The following is a 7,732-nucleotide window of genomic DNA, read 5'->3' as shown; positions in this document are numbered from 1 at the left end:
CATGAACAAACTCTTTGTCTTCAACCACAGGAAATATAAGAGCAGAGTACAGCATATAGAAATATGAATTTTATATGGATAAGAAAATATGTATGATTCCAAAACTAATGGTCATGTCTGTTCAGAGATACAATAATACAGGAAGACAGTAGCAAAAAGCAGACATAAAAGTGTAGAATCATACCAATTAATCAGAATGCCTCTAGAATGGGATCTATCAAATAAGTTATTTTCCTGGTTAATAGTAATTCAATTTACAGATTTTTTTTTTAAAATCCATATGTTATTCATTTGATCCTCACAATGAGCCCAGTGATAACTATTAGCCCAAGATCACAAATGACAAAACTAAGGCCTAGAAAGACTCAGCTTATTGTCTAAGATAACACAAGCAGCAACTGATTTTCTGATCTTCCAACTGAAAATTCCATAGCCTTTTCAGTATACTATATAACATCTGATCAGCCAAAAATTAACTTAGACCACTTTTTTTTGGGGGGGTGGGGGTGGTCCAGAGATTTTTGTTTTAGTGATTGCTCCAGGTGATTTTGACGCATCCTAAAATTAGAGAAGCACTGCTGTCATAGACCAACTTTCACTGTATCCTGTTTTTATTTTATTTTTGATTAGAGGATAATTGCTTTTCAATGTTGTTAGTTTCTGCCGTACAACAATGTGAATCGCCTCTAAGTATACATATGTCCCCTCCCTCTTGAGCCTCCTCCCATCCCATCCCTACATAACCTAGACCACTTATTTAGAAGTCTTGTTAAAAATCGTTCTAAAGCATTTTCATACACTTGACTCAGGAGGCAAGTATAATCCCAATTACATACAAATCCTAGAAAATGCAAACTAATTCATAATGACAGAGAGTAGTAGTAGTTACCTGGGGATGGGGAAGGGAGGGCTGGATTACAAAGGGACAGAAGGAAACTTTTGGAAATGATAGGTATGTTCATTATCTTAATTGTTTAGCTTAAAACCATTTAGAAAATGGTTTTCTAGATGCAATATATGTCAAAGCTCATCAAATTCTCCACCTTAAATATGTGCATATTACTGTACATCAATTATATTTAAATAAAGTTGCACAAGACAAAAGAATGAAAAAAAAGAAAAATGAGGAAGCACTTTATTAGCCAATATACGAAAAATAGCTTATATCCCAATACTACTCATATCATCTAATTAGACTAAATAACAGCACTTTAGATTCAAAATCAGGAAGAATTTTCTGGCACTTTCTGGCATTTTTGTATCACTAAAATCTTGGAATATTGTCCAGAGAAAACATAAAAGATCTTCCCTGTGAAACAAGACTGGCTACCCAGCAGTAAGGCCAGAGCCCCACATAATTTAGATCGGGAAGAAGAAGAAAAGTCAAACAAGAAATGCCCTTCTAGCCCTCCATATTTTAATTCTTCTTCCATTCAATATTATTCCATCCTTCACCACAATGATCATTAAAGATCTTTTGCTTAGCTAGTTCTATAATCTATTATTTTTAGGGCAAGCTCATCATAGCGTACAGCATAATAATCAAGAATATAAAATTTGAATTCAAGTCGGCCCAGGTGAAAGGCCTTTCCTCCTAGTGGCTGTTTAGATCCTTAGGCCTCTTTGAAGCAGTTTACCTATACACAAAATGGGAATTATCACAGCACTTATGTCAGAATGCGGCCATATACATTTAATGAGGTAATGCTTAGTAAAGCTTTTGACTCAGATCTGCCATACAGGACTCGATCAAGTTAGTCATTAATTTAAAAGATCATAGTAAGTACTATAACTTTAGTTTTATATCTGATTTTTTTTCTTCGAAGAGCCCATATTCTTTGAACAAGGTACCAAGATATCCCACACTTTTCAATCAACTGATGGAACGAGTGCCTAATGCATTTCCAAGAAGCATGTGTTCAAAGGTTAATACCTTTCCAGGTCCAGGGAGGAAATTCTAGAGAAGCAGCATTCTAGACCTTTTCCATGTAGGACTGTGCTGTTGGTATCCCACTATTTCCTTTTACTTCCCACCTTCACCACCAGGAGGAGGAATAATCCAGTACTCGTGGTCCCTGCCCTTTTCTGTGCTGGATGGGAACATACCATGTGTTTCCCTCACATGCTAGATTTTTCTGACACCATCTGTTCTCCTAAGCCCACAGCACACAGTTTGCCTTGCTGTCACAACCCTATTTGAAAATGTCGAGAAGACATGTGATGAATGATTCTAAGGAATGTTGTTTACCTACCACCCATCTCACTGCTGAGTTCTGGGCTGGAGCTGGGGTAACAGTCCAAGACCTTACAGTACTGGGATTCTATGTGTAGCCCTACATTATATGTCACAGAGGTTGAATGATAGAGACAGGGCTGATTCCAAACATTTTTAACTCAGTAAGGACACACTGCTACAGATCCTAGGTTAACTCTCAACTATTGAGGTCTTAGTTTCCACTGGGAACTATGGTAGTCACCTTCTACACATAATATAATCCTCACAAAACCCCAACAAGAAGAAAGGCACCCTAATCGTCTACATGTGTAACTGAGAACCTAGAGACGTAAATAGATGAGTTGCTCTTCTGGTCACACTGCTAGTAATGGCAGAGTTGGGATATGAACCCAAGCTGTCTGTCTCCAGATTCTCTGTCCTTGCCTACAATGCTTCCAACAAGAGCAGTAAACTAAGGAGCAACTGCCTTGCAATCTCCAGTCCAACCTTTAAGAAGATTTTTCATCCCCTGGAGTTATAGTTCCATTTTGCTATATTACTTTCTTTCCTAAACCGGAAGGAAGTTCATTAAGGGCAGAGACCATGAACTACTTATATTTATCACCCAGCCACACAAATACACACCTCTCACACCACCTTTGATCACTTTGTTGGTTGTCGTTCAGTTGTTAAGTCATGTCTTACTTTGCAACCCCATGGACTGCAGCGTACCGGGTTTCCCTGTCCTCCACTGTCTCCCAGAGCTTGCTCAAACTCATGTCCATTGAGTCGGTGATGCCATCCAACCATCTCATCCTCTGCCGTCCCCTTCTCTTCCTGTCCTGAGTCTTTCCCAGCATCACGCACAGTAGGTGCTCAGTAAATATCATTGATGGATAGCACCTCAAATGTGATCAATCACCTATTACAAGCATAATCAAGTAATTTATCTTCCAAATCAGGGTATGTTTGAGAGGGAAATGGGTCCTACTAAAAATTATATTGGGAAAATAGCTGTTGAGATCATCCAAGACAAACTGGACCAGGTGGTTATCCTAATTATAACCCCTCTTCTACTGTATCTATTCAACATTATGAGTTTCCTCTGAGATAAAACTAACAGCCAGCCATCGAAACAGTTAAACTGAAACATAGAAAAATGGAGCCATCTATTCCAAACACAAACCCCCAAACAGAGACTATCAAAAAGACAACCTGGATGTCACCCTGATGCTGTTTTCCCTTTTATAAATGTGTTTATGATTTTTTTCCCTCTCCTCAGCAGATGCTACCTGATTTGTGCTCTGGCTAATGTCACTCACGTCAATAGCATTGCCAAATGCAATGAGGTGCGACTGACACCAGGAAAGATGACGAGCAAGGAGAATGGCAGCTGGCTGCATTTCCTTCTTGTAGAATTTTAATGAATCAAGGAGCATCCTGATAGAGCACATCTGTACCTGCTAGAAGCTAAGCTGAATGCTCTCGTCCCCAACTCTGAGATCTGAGAAACCTAAAGCAGGCTCCACCCTCATGATAGGGCTAGATGGGTCCTGAATAGAGGATGAGGACTGGGGAATATAAGAAACAGCTCCAGGAGAAAACGATAGCTATGGGGAAAACTGCAGAGAAGTGGGAAAATGTGGGTTCTCTCTCACTCTGTACTACTCATTAGTTTTGTGACTTGGGCAAATTATTTGTCTTATTGCGACTCTATTTTTTTAATAATAAGCAAACATGAAAGCTATAAGTAAAGGCAATAAAACAAGTTGTTTATTTCAAGGATGTGCAGGCATTTCATGGAAGTCGAAGGGAGGAACACACAGTCCCAGAAGCTGGGTAAGGGAGCTACAGTGGCACTGCATGCCTAGGAAGAAAACTTCTTTCCTCTTTCCTTATTGCTTCCTTCTGTGAATCTGCTTTTCTCACCTCAGTCAATCATTTTTTTGCTACCTAGTATGCCTGATGGAATAACCCAAGTTTGAATGGCATAGGCCCAGCCACAAGAACGACTGATTCTCAATTCTTATTTCTATGCCCGATTCCCAGTCAAAGATCTGAGCAGCCTAGCTAATGCCAGGTGTCTTCCCCAGAACCCCAAAGCATTAATAGAGTATACATCAATTCTAGAGACCATGGCTGGGGCCTATTTCTATGGCCCAAAAGAAGGTAGATCCATCCCCGTCACAAGGGGACTGTGAGCTGAGACAACATTTTCAAAGATATCCCATTAGCTTATATAACTTTACTCCCTCAATATTAAAATCTGACTTTTCTTTCCTCATGAGGTTTTTAAGTCTTAAATGATACCATGTCTAGGGGGAAAATGTGGAATTCAAATGACATTCCATCTGTCAGGTACTAGCTTTAACCTTAAATCACCCCATGAGTCAGATGTAAAGCAGTCATATTTAAACCTATACCCTCTAGATCCCCAGATTGTAACCTTCCTTCCACAGATACCTGGAGGTCAATGTCATTGCCAGAAAAAATGAGAAAGCTTTCCTAGTGTGAATGTTATAGGTCTTAGAGTTCACTGACAAGCCAGAACATTCTCCCTTTTCTAGGTTTGTAATTAATCCCCCTATTTGCATTATGTAAACAGTGCTTTGTATAATTTCATATCCATAATTGTTATCATCAATAAATTCAGTTGTTATTTCTCTAACTGAACTCTGTGATGCTTAATTATTAGAACTGTAAACAGAACATAAAGGGTGCAGAAAGCATGAATATTTAGTGATACTGACAGATTTTGTTCATGACCTGCCACAATTATTAATATTACTATTAATTTTCCCAGGGTAGGTTGTCAACATCAGTACAGAGTATGAAGCAAAGAAAACTCCTTTACCCAGAATGTAATAGTCCAAGGAATACTACTAAAAAGGAAAGGATATACATCTCACAGAAGCCCTGAGAAAATAATCAATTGATTAACAGGTCTCTACTAAGGCCTGTGATGGATAATGACTCAATAATGTCAGGGGGCAGGAAAGGGCTGGAAGGTAAAATAATATACTGTAATATTCTCCACATGTCTGATCTAAACGCTCCCTCCTCCCCAACCCTCCAGATAAATGACTTTGTGAAAAGAGCACCAAGTTCTAATCTGATTCTGTAAATTACTGGCCTGAAATTCCTCACCATTAAAAGGAGCATAACTCAAATATCCTATCTGCCTAGCTGGAAATAGCAGAAAGGAACTACTTTGTCAAGGAGCAGTACAGAAAAACTGAAATTCAAGATTTGAGGCATGTGTTTTTCTCCAGAAAGCCTAAAATGATATATGCCCTGGGTACACATGAGCTATCTTGCATAGAACTGTTGAGAAACCAAGTAGATCTGACCTGCGAGTCCCTCCGCAGGTATACGCAGAGAGGCTCTAAGAGAACAAGGGTACAGTACAGATCACGAAGTGGTGGTGATCACCCGAGAGGCAAAACTTACAGAGATGAGGAAGGGAAAGTGATAGAGAGGGGCTAGAAAACAGGGAGGGAAAGGGAGAAAAAAATACGGGATTATACTGACCAGGCTGTTTAAAGAAAACATCAACTAGAGGAGTGACTGTATTTTATACTCTCAAGGGTGCACACGTGCAAACACAGAGACAGAAACACATGTGGTTATGTATTTCCTCCACCCACAGACACTACGTATGTTCACAGTATCCTTGTATTCCTCAATATGTACAACTCATGTGTCCGTCCATTGTTATTTAGTCGCTAAGTCATGTCTGACTCTTTTGCAACCCCATGGACTATAGCCTGCCAGGATCAGGGGTTTCCTAGGCAAGAATACTGGAGTGGGTTGCCACTTTCTTCTCCAGGGATTCAAACGACACCTCCTGCATTGGCAGATAAATTCTTCATCATCTGAGCCACCAGGGAAGACTTCATTTGTCCATGCACACACATAAATGCACATCTACAAATCACACCCCCCACACACACACACACACACTTTCCACCCTGCTTATATCCACAAGAGTAGTAGCAGCACCTTAGCAAGCTGTCTGAAACAAATGCAGAAATGGAGGGCACAAATGCTTTAAAGACAGACAGACAGTCATAGGGACAGAGGTTGCCATTGTCAATCAGAAAATCAGACCTATCCAAATGCCAACAGAAAGATCAGCATGACTGATACCTGCTTCCTTGAGCAACTGACAAGTTTTCTGTACTTCTGTAAATAGAATTGAAGAGGGAAGAAATTCAGGTTAGTGGCTAAGTGCTATCATTAGCCAGATCACTGCCCGTTTTGGAAAGGATATTTTAGTGAAATGTTTACCAAAGGGTCTAATTCAAATACTAACTAAAATAGAAAATTTTTAAAAAATGTAAATTATTCTCCATCTTGATCCATCTCCTCAAAGGCACAGAGGAATCAAGTATGATACAAACATGCAAACACACACTTGAACATCTGTAATTATCAAATATCACCCCTAATGCCCATTATACAGCTGTGAGTTATCAAATAAGTTTTTAACTATTATATCTGAAGGTCATACTGCATAAAGGAATGGGCTGTTGGGTTCACTTGAAAGTTACCATTTATTAAGAACTAACTGTGTGGACACTGCTCCAGCATCTTCACATTATCTCACTTAATCTTTTCAACAACTCTATGAAGTAAGTATTATTATAGTCTCCATATTGTGGATGAGGAAACTGAGACAGATAAATCATGCTGAGGAAATATGCATAATATCATAAATAATATGCTGAAAAAGAGGCAGAGCTTGAACTTGAACTCAGGTGTCTAGCTCTAGAATGTTAGGCTAAAATGAGGATATTTCATCCCCATGTCATCTATCAAGTATCCGTAACCATCTGTGATGCTATATGGAGAACTGTTTTTGACTGCGTTCGAACCTGACAAGAAGTGCTACAGTCAATGGGGGAAGTGTACTATCCGTAGGAAGATGGGAGAGATGTGCAAAGTGAGTATTTACAACACAGACCTGAGATCCAAAGACTGAACAACCACCAACCACAAGTGCAACCTTGCCCAAATATGACAGATGAAAAGTAAAATAAAGATAAGGTCACAGGTTTAGCAATATTGCTATGGGTTTGAACACTGGTGATGACCTCTTAGCGCAATGCTGGATGGCTAAAATAGCTTAAGATCTTAGGTCATTAACCTCTAGTTCAAAACGTGATATCACAATTCCAATCTTTGTTTTTTAAACTCCATCCATCTCCATGTTTATTACTAAAAACAACAGAATACACTCAACAATAAAACTCCTCTATGTGCTTCAAACTAGTGTGGACTGAAATGCATGTCTAAAAGTCAGGTAACAGTTAAAGAAAGTGAATTTCCATACTCAAAACAATTCCGTGCAGAGGAAAAAGGAAAGGACAGTTGAAATTCTCACACTTAAACAACATCCGAAAGGTCTGGCAGTTTGACTAGCTCTAAAAAAAAAAAAAAAAAAAAAAAAAAGATAAATATTACTGAACACTGAACACTGATATGGGTAAGGGGAGTGCTCTGTGTCAATTTAAT

The sequence above is a fragment of the Cervus elaphus genome, chromosome 9 (genome assembly GCF_910594005.1).
Source record: "Cervus elaphus chromosome 9, mCerEla1.1, whole genome shotgun sequence".
NCBI classification, from domain to species: Eukaryota; Metazoa; Chordata; class Mammalia; order Artiodactyla; family Cervidae; genus Cervus; species Cervus elaphus.
The sequence above is the reverse complement of the archived record's forward strand: the minus strand, read 5'-3'. Positions refer to the sequence as shown.